Source organism: Schistocerca cancellata, chromosome 7 (assembly GCF_023864275.1).
Source record: "Schistocerca cancellata isolate TAMUIC-IGC-003103 chromosome 7, iqSchCanc2.1, whole genome shotgun sequence".
Classification (NCBI taxonomy): Eukaryota; Metazoa; Arthropoda; class Insecta; order Orthoptera; family Acrididae; genus Schistocerca; species Schistocerca cancellata.
The window spans coordinates 564722564-564737750 of NC_064632.1; the positions used below are offsets into that span (position 1 = coordinate 564722564).

The window sequence follows — 15187 nt, forward strand, 5'->3', positions numbered from 1 at the left end:
ATGAGTTGATATATCCGTGAATGACTAAAGACCAGTACATCAATTTTGCCTGTACGAGTGCCCCACACTGCGAATACTGCCGAAGCTTTCCTGCATAACTTTGCCGGATTATCTCCTCAGTGTGGAACGGAACTCTGAATGAACTCATTAGCCACTATCTAAGCACAATGTCTTTCCTCAGTTAATATTTTACACCCTATATGATGTATTTTGTATGGGACTGAGGAGAACAGCATCCGTGTGCCAAGACTTCTAACAATGAAATGTGAACTGTGGCGCCTCGCAGGAACAACAAGGAATGCAGTCAACTTCAGACGTGCAAGCAAAATAGTGGGACTTGTTGGTGTATTGTCTCGATGTCGATCGTGAGTCTGGTAAAGACACCACTGAAAGTTTCTGGAAGCACAAAACTGTATGCAAGAGCAGGACTACAACTCTTAAATGGAAAATTATCAGTTTCTGCAATAATTAACTGGATAAGCAAAACATCACCTTTTCACTCGCAGCTGTGTGAAGAACGAAACCACTTTATATATGTCACTACATTTTCGTAGATTCGTTTAATTCTCTGCCCGCATGTGGAGAAGACATCCGGACAGTTGTACAGCCTATTTATTTTCAGTCTCTCAAGAGGCAGATAAACCATGCTGAAAACCAGGTGCAGTGGTGGTCCCGATTCGGGGTATGGGCTATTGAGAGTGGGGAAAGTTTGAAGGAAAATCAATACGCCTTCTACTCCGGCTACTGGTGCAAACGTATACACTTCTCTAGCGTTATTTGCCTTGAAAAGTAATATCTTTGCAATCACTGTACGACTTCACAAAAATAATTATTTCGTAGTGATACCCTTTTATTACTTGTAGAATCGGATCTCACAGCTTCGTTCACCAAACTGGCCACTGTATTAGCCCAGCTGTGTCGCCGTATGTCAGATGATTCACCATGAACATTTAATGTAATAAACTAAATTTATTGTGATTCTTGTATAATGTCACAGATTGACTTTCTTCTTAATTATTTCGGAGGACAACGATTGATTATATCGGATCAACAGGGCCACTTGGCATACCTCTAGTCAACATCGCAACCTGTACTCTTATGGTACGGAGGAGGACACCATGCTTGCAACGATATTTCCACTGTAATATAGTTGATGATTAAGTACAGCCAGATCACGATAATCTAACACAAAAGTACACTTCCTCAGAAATTATTTTTAAATAGCAATGTTGTTCCGTATCATCTTCCATTTACAGTGGCTGTAAAACGTAGTGCTAACTGTGACAGTAATATTTGTCTAAAAATATACATCGTTTTCCATATTGTCGTTTTCCACCTAAACTAGCGATAACTTGTAACCCATTGACTTCTAATAACGTTTAGTTTCTGTGTATCATTTTTTAGTGCGTACAATGCAGTGTGTAACGATAAAAATAGGTGCTTATTTAAAAACAATTTCCTGCTACAACCATCACTAGAAGGACTGCAAATCAGGCAGTGGAACAGCTATTCACACTGACATTTTCTTCGGTTAGTGGTTGTCAATTACCGAGCGATATTTACAATGAGATTTCGGCGGTAGAAAAATCGACGCAGCGCAAAGCAATTTGGGGGACGAATTACTCCTTGCTGTTATACTATCAACAAGCTGCTTTAAAATCTTCACGACGGTCTATATGAGGCCTTCTTGACAGGGATATCGTTGGTCAACTGAGTCCGATATTCTAACAGATACGTTTCATCCAGATTCTTACTTTAAAATATCCCAGCTTTTAGGACAAAGTACCTAGATTTGAATTTCTAAAAATAAATTATGCTTATTGAACGTCTGCGAATGTCTGGCTCCTGCTCGTTGTTGGTCCCTGTACCAGTTCTTACACGAGCAACAATTTCCATACCCGATAGCCCATGGTGGTAAAATTGAAACTGAACCTGTGTGATAAACTTAAAATATGATTTTCACCCTGCTCATTCCAGAATCAAATCAACTTTGACGAAAAATACCGTCCTAAAATACAAACACTGACTAAATTCTCTGTAAAGTTTATACCGACCGCCTGCGCTAAATCACCAATGGTCACCCTGACTTGCACGCCCTCCTTTACAGACAGGCTTCTTTTACCAGTGCGAAAATGCTCTCCAGTCTCCAACTCTAACATCCGCACTTAATACCTCTCCAATTAGCAAGAAACCATATGTGAATGGTCGCAGAAATAGTATCGCCCAATTCCAGCTACTCGACTACCGATTCATTATTAAATGATGCACAAAGAGTAACGAAATTGTTGTTCCGCCATCTTTAACAGCGGGAATTAATTACCATTCCTGGTATTTAAGTGTCATAAGTCTGGCATTTACCCCCTTTCCCGTAAACATTCACTGTTTACATGCTATGGCTTCCTACAGGTGCTAAAAGCTATCCTTGGATTGTCTTTTTCTTTATATTGTTATGACCTAATCATTCTCTCATTCCTTTCTTTTTTAAAAATCTTGCCCTCTGATTGTCCCATCTGAACCTCTATTATTTGGCGTGAGGTGCCAGTTGAGCTGATGATTACCAGACTGACTAGCATGCTCTAAGTCCTGGAAAACACTCATAAGGTCATGCAAATTTATGAAAAAAATAATGCCATGCAACGGAAACGTCTTACTGGAGGACCACTAAAAGGGATGTTCGAATCAAAATGGCTCTGAGCACTATGGGACTCAACTGCTGTGGTCATAAGTCCCCTAGAACTTAGAACTACTTAAACCTAACTAACCTAAGGACAGCACACAACACCCAGCCATCACGAGGCAGAGAAAATCCCTGACCCCGCCGGGAATCGAACCCGGGAACCCGGGCGTGGGAAGCGAGAACGCTACCGCACGACCACGAGATGCGGGCGATGTTCGAATCAAGCACGAAGCGTCGGGTATACACAAAGAGTGCATATACTAATGAAGGAGCACACTCTCTACAGCAGAAACAAGCGTTTACTGTAACAGATCAGTTTATTACTGTGAAACATCAACATACGAACTACCCACTCAGACATGTATGTGAAAATTTAGTTGATGAAAAGGGGATTGTAATTGTAAAATCTAAACTTGGCACGCAGGGCTGAAATGGATGAAAGCATAGTAGTGAAACTGAACTGCAGCTCCTGCCAGTGACTACGAGAATGGTTAGTTTAATATTCAAATTGCGTGATAGAAGAAACTAGCTGGAGGTGAACGTTTGAAAAAAAATGGTTCAAATGGCTATGAGCATTATGGGACTTAACTTCTGAGATCATCAGTCCCCTAGAACTTAGAACTAATTAAACATAACTAACCTAAGGACATCACGCACATCTATGCCCGAGGCAGGATTCGAACCTGCGACCGTAGAAGTCGCGCGGTTCCAGACTGTAGCGCCTAGAACCGCTCGGCCACCCCGGCCGGCTGAACGTCTGAACTGTGCAATTTAACTGTGATGGAATAACTAGCAATACGCTGCCCTCAAATAAGTAACTTCCTAACCGACAACCTTTATCCTTTCATAGCGAGTAGGTGGAAGACAGGAGCAGTAATGGCTGGAAATTGAGTGCACATCACCGTCTGTGCTCGGTACTAACATGGAGTCATCCTTCTCTCTCCTCGGTCACCTGACACCAAGTGTTTACTCTTCCTTCTCCCAGCTCTTCGAAACCTGCTATTTCTACCATTGTAGGAATCTCGCCGGCCAGCTGTACCAGACCTTAGAAGTTCCACCCAATAATAACTTTGTAAATAAATTAAACAGCCTCCTGCTCTCACAGATTTTGTCATGATGGGTAAGAAAATCGGCCGCTCTCTTTCATAGTAGCCATCACGGAATTTACCTGAAGCTATTTAGGGGAACGACGGAAAACCTAATTTCAGGATGGTCGGAAGTGGGTTTGAACCGTGATCCTCCCGAATCCAAGTACAACTTCTAACCACTGCACCATATCGCTCGGTGTACAACGAAACTTTGCGACAGATAAACAGAGGCTGGTGGCTGCCCTGGGTGAGCAGATGGAACGAGATGATTTCTGCACTGTCTACCAGCTCTGAATGATACCTCTTATCTCCGCACAGGTTTATTACTCTTCGACGTCCATGTAAGTAAGCTTCTGTGTCGCCAGAGCCAACCAGTAATCTTTCAAGGTTGCAGTAAATAAGAGGGCCGTTATTATATTAAAAGGAATGGAAAAGAAGAGTTAATTGGCTGGGCAGTCACTGATAGCATTGAATGATGTTGGCAGTTATAATGCAGCCGTAAAAGATCGACTTCATTGACTATGAGGATGTGCAGGTGACATTATAAAATATGTCGCGTGACTGGGGATAAGCTGCCACGTGATGTAGGGTAAATAAATTCCTGTTACAACCTGCCTGTCCCTTCGTGAATTCATGAGTTAAAAAGCAAGTTTCAGGCGTTTACAGTGAACTAACACAGTTCCACCACTGCTCACCACTCCTTCGAAGTGGGGACAGAGTAGTAAAATGATCATCTTACACCGTCTGATCGAAGAACCATATCTTTATGTTCTTGCGAATCACGTTTACGGCTCCCTAAGGTATGAATACAAAATCAAATAGGGGTAATGCAGGAGTAAGATTAATAATAAATAAAAAATAGGAGGGCGGGTAAGCTACTTCGAACAGTATATTGAACGGATTATTATTGCCAAGATAGAAACGAAGCCCACACTTACCACAATATTACTAGTTTATATACCACCTAGTTCCGCAGATGACGAAGGTATTGAAGAAATGTTTGGTGAGATAAAAGAAATTTTTCAGATAGTTAATGGAGATGAAAATTTAATAGTCAAGGCGGACTGGAATTGGATAATATGAAAAGGAAGAAAAGGCAGGTGAATATGTAATGCGGGTAAGGAATGAAAGAGGAACCCGAGTGGTAGAATTCTGCACAGAGCGTAACTTAATCATAGCTAACACCTGGTTTAAGGATCATGAAGAAAGGTTGGATACGTGGAAGAGGCCTGGAGACTCTGGAAGATTTTAGATAGATTATAGAATGGTAAAACAGATATTCAGGAACCAAGTTTTAAATTGTAAGATATTTCCAGGGCCAGATGTGGACTCTGTCCACAACCTATTGCTTATGAACTGCAGATTAAAACTGAAGAAACTGCTAAAAGGTTTGAATTTAAAGAGATGGGACATGGATAAACTCAACCAGAGATTGTAGAGAGTTTCAGAGCGAGTATTAGGGAAAAATTGACAAGAACACGGGAGAGAAATACAGTAGAAGAGGAATGGGTAGCTTTGCGTGATGAAATAGTGAAGGCAGCAGAGGAACAAGTAGGTAAAAAGACGAGGGATAGTAGAAATCTGTGGGTAACACAAGAGATATTGAATTTACTTGATCAAAGGAGAAAATATAAAAATGCAGTAAATGAAGCAGACAAAAAGAAATACGAACACCTCAAAAATGAGATTGACAGGAGGTGCAAAATGGCCAAGAAGGGATGGCTAGAGGACAAATGCAAGGATGTAGAGGCATATATCACTAGGGGTAAGATAGACTGCCTACAGGAAAATTAAAGAGACCTTCGGAGAAAAGAAATCCAATTGTACGGGGTGCATTCAAGTTCTAAGGCCTCCGATTTTTTTGCTAACTAACTACTCACCCGAGATCGGTGAAACTGGCGTTACTTCTCGACGTAATCGCCCTGCAGACGTACACATTTTTCACAACGCTGACGCCATGATTCCATGGCAGCGGCGAAGGCTTCTTTAGGAGTCTGTTTTGACCACTGGAAAATCGCTGAGGCAATAGCAGCACGGCTGGTGAATTTGCGGCCACGGAGAGTGTCTTTCATTGCTGGAAAAAGCCAAAAGTCACTAGGAGCCAGCTCAAGTGAGTAGGGAGCATGAGGAATCACTTCAAAGTTGTTATCACGAATAAACTGTTGCGTAACGTTAGCTAGACGTGCGGGTGCGTTGTCTTGGTGTAACAGCACACGCGCAGCCCTTCCCGGACGTTTTTGTTGCAGTGCAGGAAGGAATTTGTTCTTCAAAACATTTTTGTAGGATGCACCTGTTACCGTAGTGCCCTTTGGAACGCAACGGGCAAGGATTACACCCTCGCTGTCCCAGAACATGGACACCATCATTTTTTCAGCACTGGCGGTTAGCCGAAATTTTTTTGGTGGCGGTGAATGGGTGTGCTTCCATTGAGCTGACTGGCGCTTTGTTTCTGGATTGAAAAATGGCATGCACGTCTCATCCATTGTCACAACCGACGAAAAGAAAGTCCCATTCATGCTGTCGTTGCGCGTCAACATTGCTCGGCAACATGCCACACGGGCAGCCATGTGGTCGTCCGTCAGCATTCGTGGCACCCACGTGGATGACACTTTTCGCATTTTCAGGTCGTCATGCACGATTGTGTGCACAGAACCCACAGAAATGCCAACTCTGGAGGCGATCTGTTCAACAGTCATTCGGCGATCCCCCAAAACAATTCTCTCCACTTTCTCGATCATGTCGTCAGACCGGCTTGTGCGAGCCCGAGGTTGTTTCGGTTTATTGTCACACGATGTTCTGCCTTCATTATACTGTCGTACCCACGAACGCACTTTCGACACATCCATAACTCCATCACCACATGTCTCCTTCAACTGTCGATGAATTTCAATTGGTTTCACACCACGCAAATTCAGAAACCGAATGATTGCACGCTGTTCAAGTAAGGAAAACGTCGATATTTTAAATATTTAAAACAGTTCTCATTCTCGCCGCTGGCGGTAAAATTCCATCTGCCGTACGGTGCTGCCATCTCTGGGACGTATTGACAATGAACGCGGCCTCATTTTAAAACAATGCGCATGTTTTCCAGTCCGGAGAAAAAAAAATCGGAGGCCTTAGAACTTGAATGCACCTCGTATGATTATCAAGGGTTCAGACGGAAAACCAATTCCAAGCAAAGAAGGGAAAGCAGAAAGGTGGAAGGAGTATATAGAAGGTCTATAAAAAGGCGATGTACTTGAGGGCAGTATTACGGAAATGGAAGAGGACGTAGATGAAGATGAAATGGGAAATATGATACTGCGTGAGGAGTTTGACAGAGCACTGAATGACCTTAGTCGAAACAAGGCTCCGGGGGTAGACAACACTACATTGGAACTACTGATAGCCTTGGAAGAGCCAACCCTGGCAAAACTCTACCATCTGGAGAGCAATATGTATGAGACAGGTTCACACTTCAAGAAGAATTTAATAATTCCAATCCCACAGAATGCAGGTGTTTACAGGTGCAAAATTAACGAACTATGAGTTTAATAAGTCACGGCTGCAAAATGCTAACACGAATTCCTTACAAATGAATGGAAAATTCCGACCTCAGGGAAAACCAGTTACAATCATGTAGAAATGATGGAACACGTGACTCAATACTTCCCCTACGACTTATCTTAGAAGATAGATTAAGGAAAGGCAAACGTACATTTCTAGCGCTTGCAGACTTAGAGAAAGCTTTTGACAACGTTGACTGTAATACTCACTTTCAAATTCTGACGGTGGCAGGGGTAAAATACAGAGATCGATAGGCTATTTACAATTTGTACAGAAACCATATGGCAGTTATAAGATTCGAGGGGCATGAAAGGAAGCAGTGTTTGGGAAGGGAGTGAGACAGGATTGTAGCCTATCCCCAATGTTATTTAATCTGTATACTGAGCAAGCAGTAAAGGAAACAAAAGAAAAATTTGGAGTAGGAATCAAAATAGAAACTCCGAGGTTTGCCGATGACATTGTAGTTCTGTCAGAGCGAAGGAAATGGAAGAACAGCTGAACGGAATGGACAATCTCTTGAAAGGAGGATATAAGATGAATATCAACAAAAGCAAAAAGAGGTTAATGGAATGTACTCGAATTAAATCAGGCGATGCTGAGGGAATTATATTAGCAAATGTGACACTTAGATAGTAGATGGGTTTTGCTATAGTAGAGGATATAAAAAGTAGATTAGCAATTTCAAGGAAAGCGTTTCTTAAGAAAGGAAATTTGTTAACATCGAGTATAGATTTGAGTGTGAGGAAGTCTTTTCTGAGAGTATTTGTATGGAGTATAGCTATGTATGGAAGTGAAACATGGATGACAAATAGTGTAGACAAGGAAAGAGTAGAAACTTTCGAAATGTGGTGTTAGATAAGAATGCTACAGATTAGATGGGTAGATCATGTAACTAATGAGGAGGTACTGAATAGAATTGGGTAGAAGTGGAATCAAGGGATCGCCAGTTTAGTATTGGAGTGAGGCGTGGAGGGTAAAAACTGTAGATGAAGACCAAGAGATGATTACTCTAAGCAGATTCAGAAGGGTGTAGGTTGCAGCAGTTACTTGAGGAAGCTTGTACAGGACAGAGTAGCATGGAAAGCTTCATCAAACCAGTCCACGAGTTGAACACCGCAACAACAACAATGTTAAACCAGTAACACACAGTGGCCAAAATGTGACAAATCTCAGCCATATCTGGTCACTCAACGCCGGTGAGCCAGTCTTTCCGAAGTGCCCAGTGTGTACTCAGCCGACGGGGCACAAGATTAGTTGTCTTCTGAAACACAGATAAAATACAATTTTGAAACAAGAGGAAAGATACTGGCCTTGCACGGCCTGCAGACTAAAGCGCACGACCTGGCCCACTGGAAACTTCTTCGACAGTACTCGGAGCCGCGGTCTTTCGGTTTCGCCAGAGGCAGCGTATGCCATTTCTGCCCGGTGACTAACAGAGCTAGAGTGGTGCAAAACTTGTTACATAAACCGAAAACAATGCCAGCCTTGGCACAGAAAAGACAGCAATAGAATCCATTTGCATTGATTACAGTTATTTCCATGTGAAGTATCTACCACGTGAGTTTAGTTAGCCGGAATAACTTTCAGGTGGCCTAATTCGCATTATTGAGTATCAAGAATGAATTCGAACTGTTTGTACTCTGGCAAACTGACCGTCTTTACAGCAGTATCCGCATGTCGACTACAACAGGATCGGACCCAATGAGAGCCGTACACTGCGGACCGTTCACCACACATCATATAATGGTTGGTGATAGAAGACTAAGTGACACGACTGACAATAATTTATGGCCGAAAAGTGAGTTTATTGACGTCAGTTGCACAGGAATTCATTGAGGTGGTGCGGAAAGCAGATGTGCACTTACGTTACAAACGTTATGGACACTACAGAATAAATTTTCAACCTGCAGCAGAGAGTGCGTCCATATGAAAATTCTTGGCAGATTTAACTGTTTGCGGGACCGATACTCGAACCTGGGACTTCGCTCTTTCACAGGCAAGTACTCTACTAACTGAGCTCGCTGAACACCACTCACGATACTGCCAGTACCTCACCTCCTACCATCCAAAACTCACAAGGTCTCCTGAAAGGATGGATGATGATGATGATGATGTAGGATATATTTCCTTGATTTTGCCCGTCGATAATTAGTTGACTGTATTGGTACTCAAACTCAACAAAATGACGATTTCTGTTGATACGAAATCTTCACAGGAAGTGGGATTCATTCAGACGTAGGATTACATTTTCAAGATAAATTTAGGTGTTAGAACACACCAGTGTCTGACAACTTAAAGTCGCGGAGTGGTCCTTTCAGAATTCATTTTAAGCAGCACCCAATTAGAGATGTAGGTCAAACTTACTGGAACTCGTGAAGAAATCAACAGACGATTTCACGAAGTGTACGGTTTTACGGTTTCTCTCTGGGCTACACGGACCAATAGTCAAGCAACCCTGCTGTAGATGTGTTCATTGTGCTGTAACCTCAGATATATAGGGGAGAGAGCCGGTTGCATACGAAGAAATGATTTGAGTATTCTTCTGATCGCTCGTTGTAATCACAGTTCAAAAGTATGACTGCTATCAAACATACGAGTCATCCACGCTGCCGCCCAGGTAATACAAATATTTCTACTGGCATTGTAAAATAATTTGATAGGAACTCTCACTTACTAGCCTTCATTTCCATGTATATTTACACTTTTAAATTGTGTGATTTTCTGTTGTCACCGAGCAGTGGTTGTTAGTTTACAAACCTGTCCAAGTTTATGAGTTTAAGCACAATTTGCCACTCATTTACAGGTTATTGCACTAATTCATTGAGCTTTGCTACGTGGCACAGCACGCTCATTGAGTTTGGACGAGGAAGGACTGGCTGAGAGGCAATTGAACATCATCCGTTTCAAGAACAACGCTAAATGTAATTTATTTAAAAATGTAGACTCACTTAAAACACAGAAACACATAAAGTTCGAGCCAATAAATTTAATCTAGAGACAAAAGCAGCTGCATTAAAAAAATGGCTCTGAGCACTATGGGACTCAACTGCTGAGGTCATTAGTCCCCTAGAACTTAGAAGTAGTTAAACCTAACTAACCTAAGGACATCACAAACATCCATGCCCGAGGCAGGATTCGAACCTGCGACCGTAGCGGTCTTGCGGTTCCAGACTGCAGCGCCTTTAACCGCACGGCCACTTCGGCCGGCTGCTGCTGCATTAATTAAGACAAAGTAAGATTAGAGCAACAGCTAGCTAAATTTAAATTAAGTAGGAAATCTCAGCACCGGTAAAGTCTGAGTAATAAACTAGTTAATTTCGGGAAGACGGACAAGAGATAAACAGAAATTAATAATAAATACCTGGAATAAGGCATGAAATCACTAGAACAATAAATATTTTAAATCAGGTATCAAATCTATAGAACAGTAAATGTTACAAATAAGGCTTCAGATCAAAAGAACAGTTGATGTCATAAAAACGGGCATTGATCTCCCAGACCATCTCCGGAAGCCGAAGAGCCTGGACATCATAGTCTCTGACGTCACTGCGCACAGGGACGATTCACAGCGGACTGCCCAGGAAACTCTGGTTGCCTACCACAATGACACTTGGAGAAGAAGGAACCGCTATGCATACTAAATAACAGTCATAAACGGAACACTAGGCGTACGTGGGGCAAGTAGCGTCTATTGATAATTACTCAGTAAACAGTTCCCCGCGTGCAGTCACAAGCGTATAGCAAAATCCAAATGATAGACGCGAAGGCCCTCAATAAGACCCCTTAAATTTACGGGTGTAAAACATCAAATACATTAATAGGTACATTACTGAAAAAATGGTATACCTTTTAAGAGGTTTCCAATCCACTCTTGATTTATTGTTCCAACAGTGCATATGGACCACATGAAATGATGATATTTACAGATCAATAGCACAAATTATATCGAGCCATGCTGAAAGACCTCAATTAGTTAATGGTGTAGCCTTTGTGGTCGGCAATGCAGGCGATGCTGGCATAGAGTCAATTATATAGATGGCCAGTATTGTCTTGTACATTACCGAAATAAAAGGTATACCTTTTAAGAGGTTTGCAATCCACTCTTGATTTATTTTTCCAAATTCATATGGAGCACAAGAAATGATCAGATTTACAGATCAATAGCACAAACGATTCCAAGGTACCATACATCGAGCCTATGCTGAATGACCCCTATTACTACGTGGTGTAGCCTTCGTTGACGGCAATGCAGGCGCTGACTGGCATAGAGTCAATTATGCCAGTTTCATATCATCGCACACTCCACTGCAGAGTGAAAATCTCATTTTGGAAACCTCCCCAAGGCTGTGGCTAAGCCATGTCTCCGCAGCATCGTTTCTTTCAGGAGTGCTAGTTCTGTAAGGTTTGCAGGAGAGCTTCTGTAAAGTTTGAAAGGTAGGATACGAGATAGTAGCAGAAGTAAAGCAGTGAGTACTGGGCGTGAGTCGTGCTTCGGTAGCTCAGTTGGTGGAGCACTTGCCCGCGAAAGGCAAAGGTCCCGAGTTCGAGTCTCGGACGGGCACAGAGTTTTAATCTGCCAGGAAGTTTCATATCAGCGCACACTCCGCTGCAGAGTGAAAATCTCATTCTGGAAACCTCCCCCAGGCTGTGGCTAAGCCATGTCTCCGCAGTATCCTTTCTTTCAGGAGTGCTAGTTCTGCAAGGTTCGCACGAGAGCTTCTGTAAAGTTTGGAAGGTAGGAGACGAGATACTGGCAGAAGTAAAGCTGTGAGTACCGGGCGTGAGTCGTGCTTCGGTATCTCAGATGGTAGAGCACTTGCCCGCGAAAGGGAAAGGTCCCGAGTTCGAGTCTCGGTCGGGCACACAGTTTTAATGTGCCAGGAAGTTTCATATCAGCGCACACTCCGCTGCAGAGTGAAAGTCTCATTTTGGGAGTCAATTATGTAGATGGCAAATACTGTCCTGGGATACCTTATTCCACGCCTGCTCGGCCTGTTCACGTAATTCTGTCAGAGGTATTGGTTGACGGGTTGTACGAGTCACTTCTCGTCCCATCACATCCCACACGTGCTTCACTGGAGCGAAGTCTGTAGAAAGTGCTCGCCAGGAAAGTTGCTGCACATCTTGCAGAGCACATTGAGTTTCAAGGAGAGTGTGTGGACGAACATCGTCCTGTTGGAACAACACATCATCTTCCTGTCGGAAGAACGGCAAAACTCGGGTCTAACAACATTTAGCATGTACTGTGCGCCGGTTAGTGTCGTCTCCAATAACAACAAAGGCGGACGAGTGTTGTAGCTTATCGCACCCCTGACCATAAGGCCTGGGGTGGGGCCAGTGTTATCTTGGACGAATACACTGTACGAGACAGCGCTCACCTGGTCTACATCATATGTGCAAACGACCATCACTTGCATGCAGGCAGAATATGCTTATCTTCCAAACGAAACTGTAACGGCATCAGTCCACTTGTGCAGTGGCGTGAGTGGGATACAGGCTAGAGTTGTGCATTGTTGTAGTCCCACCACTAATTACCGGTTCGTAACAGCTCGTGTTACCACATCTGAGCTCACAAGCCCTCTTGTCTGTGCTGTGGTAACAATAATATCTGCATATACGAAGACAGTAACTTGTTCTCGAAACAACAGTTACTGTCGATGACCGTGCAGCTTTTTCCTGGAATAAACGATGACAAACTGACAACCTCAGCTGCCGACAGGTGTTGCTGATATACCTCGATGTCGACAGCTGAAAATGTGTGCCCCGACCGGGACTCGAAACCGGGATCTCCTGCTCACATGGCAGACGCTCTATCTATCTGAGCCACCGAGGACACAGATGAATAGCGCGACTGCAGGGACTTATCCCTTGCACGCTTCCCGTGAGACACACATTCCCAACTGTCCACAATTCTACATATGAATTGTACATTATAGACATTTGCCCACCCACTCAGTACTCGCGCACGCTTTGGCGATTCCCGTAAGAGTTTGGGCAACCTGTGCGCATTCGCACAGACGAAGGTCAATGGCTGGGTAGCCTTTAACTCGAGTCCCGGTCAGGGCACACATTTTCAGCTGTCCACATCGAGGTATATCAACAACACCTGTGGGCCGCTGAGGTTGTCAGTTAGTCATCATTTACTCCAGGAAAAAGCTGCACAGTCATCGACAGTAACCGTTCTTCCGAGAACAAGTTACTGTCTTCGTATATATAGTTAAATGCTACCCAGCGATTGACCTTCGTCTGTGCGAATGCGCACAGGTTGCCCAAACTCTTACGGGAATGGCCAATGCGTGCGCGAGTAATGAGTGGGTGGGCAAATGTCTATAAGGTACAATACATATGTAGAATTGTGGACTGTCGGGAATGTGAGTCTCACGGGGAGCGTGCAAGGGATAAGTCCCTGCAGTCGCGCTATTCATCTGTGTCCTCGGTGGCTCAGATGGATAGAGCGTCTGCCATGCAAGCAGGAGATCCCGGGTTCGAGTCCCGGTCGGGGCACACATTTTCATCTGTCCACATCGAGGTATATCAACAACACCTGTCGGCAGCTGAGGTTGTCAGTTAGTCATCAAATAATATCTGCCACTGCTGCCCCGATAAAACGATGATCCAGGAGACGTCCGTGCTTTGTGGACATCCAGAACCTCATCCACAGGTGTCAAAATGTTCCAGTGATCCTGATACCAGCTTCTTTGTAAAACTGGTGCAGCATGTCCAACATTTGTTGCAGTTCTCCGCAAGGACCTTCCCACCAATCGGAAGGGCTCAATTTGTCCCCTTTGAAACTCGCTCAGTTGGAAGCACAAATGCGTCTCAGTGGCATGATTGCTCGCATGCTTCACACGTTTGTACCGCTGTGATACATCTGGCTGTGAGAATTCTTATTAAGGAGTACACAGATGGCGGTTACACCAATATTCAAGAAAGGTAATATGAGTAACCCATTGAATTACAGACCCATATCAACGACCTCAATTTGCAGTGGGATTTTGGAGCATATACTGTACTCAAACTTTGTGAATCACCATGACGAAAATGACTTCTTGATACACAACCAAAGCGGATTCAGAACATATCGTTCTTATGCAACCAGCTTTATTCCCATGAAGTAATGAGTGCTGTCGACAAGGGATCGCAGAATGATTCCATATTCCTAGATATCCAGAAGGCTTCAGATACCGCTTCTTACAAACGACTATTAATCAAACTGCGTGTATATGGAGTATCGTCTGAGTTGTGTGACTGGACTCGTGATTTCCCCTAAGAGAGGTCACAGTACGTAGTGGTGGACGGTAAATCATCGAGCAGAACAGAAGTGACATCTGGCGTTCCGCAATGTAGTGTCATAGGCCCTCTGCTGTTCCTGGTTTACATAAATGATCTAGATGATAATCTGAACAGATCCCTTAGATTGTTTGCAGATGACGCTGTAATTTTACGTCTAGTAAAATCATCCGTCGATCAAGTCCAATTACAAAATGATCTAGAGAGAATTTCTGTATGTTGCGAAAAGTGGCAATTGGCACTGAAGAAAGAAAAGTGCGTGGTCATCCACATGGGTACTAAAAGAAATCCTATAAATTTTGGGTATACGGTAAATCACACAAAGCTAAGGGCTGTCAGTTCGACTAAATACCTAGAAATTACAATTACGAGCAACTTAAATTGGAAAGACCACATAGATGATATTGTTGGGAAGGCGAAACAAAGACTGCGCTTTTTGCGGAACACTTAGAAGTTGCGACAAACCCAATAGACAGCTTACATTACACTTGTCCATCCTTTGCTGGAATATTGCTGCGGGATATGGGATCCTTATTAGGTAGGATTGACGTAGGACATCGTAAAAGTGCAAAGAAGGGCAGCTCGT

General features: G+C 43.3%; 1 non-coding gene across 1 annotated transcript; it reads left to right on the top strand.

The window, feature by feature from the left end:
• Window positions 1-13741: 13741 nt before the first annotated feature.
• Window positions 13742-13815, top strand: Trnaa-ugc (transfer RNA alanine (anticodon UGC)). The gene has a single exon. It is a non-coding gene; the product is annotated as a tRNA-Ala (tRNA).
• Window positions 13816-15187: the final 1372 nt, after the last annotated feature.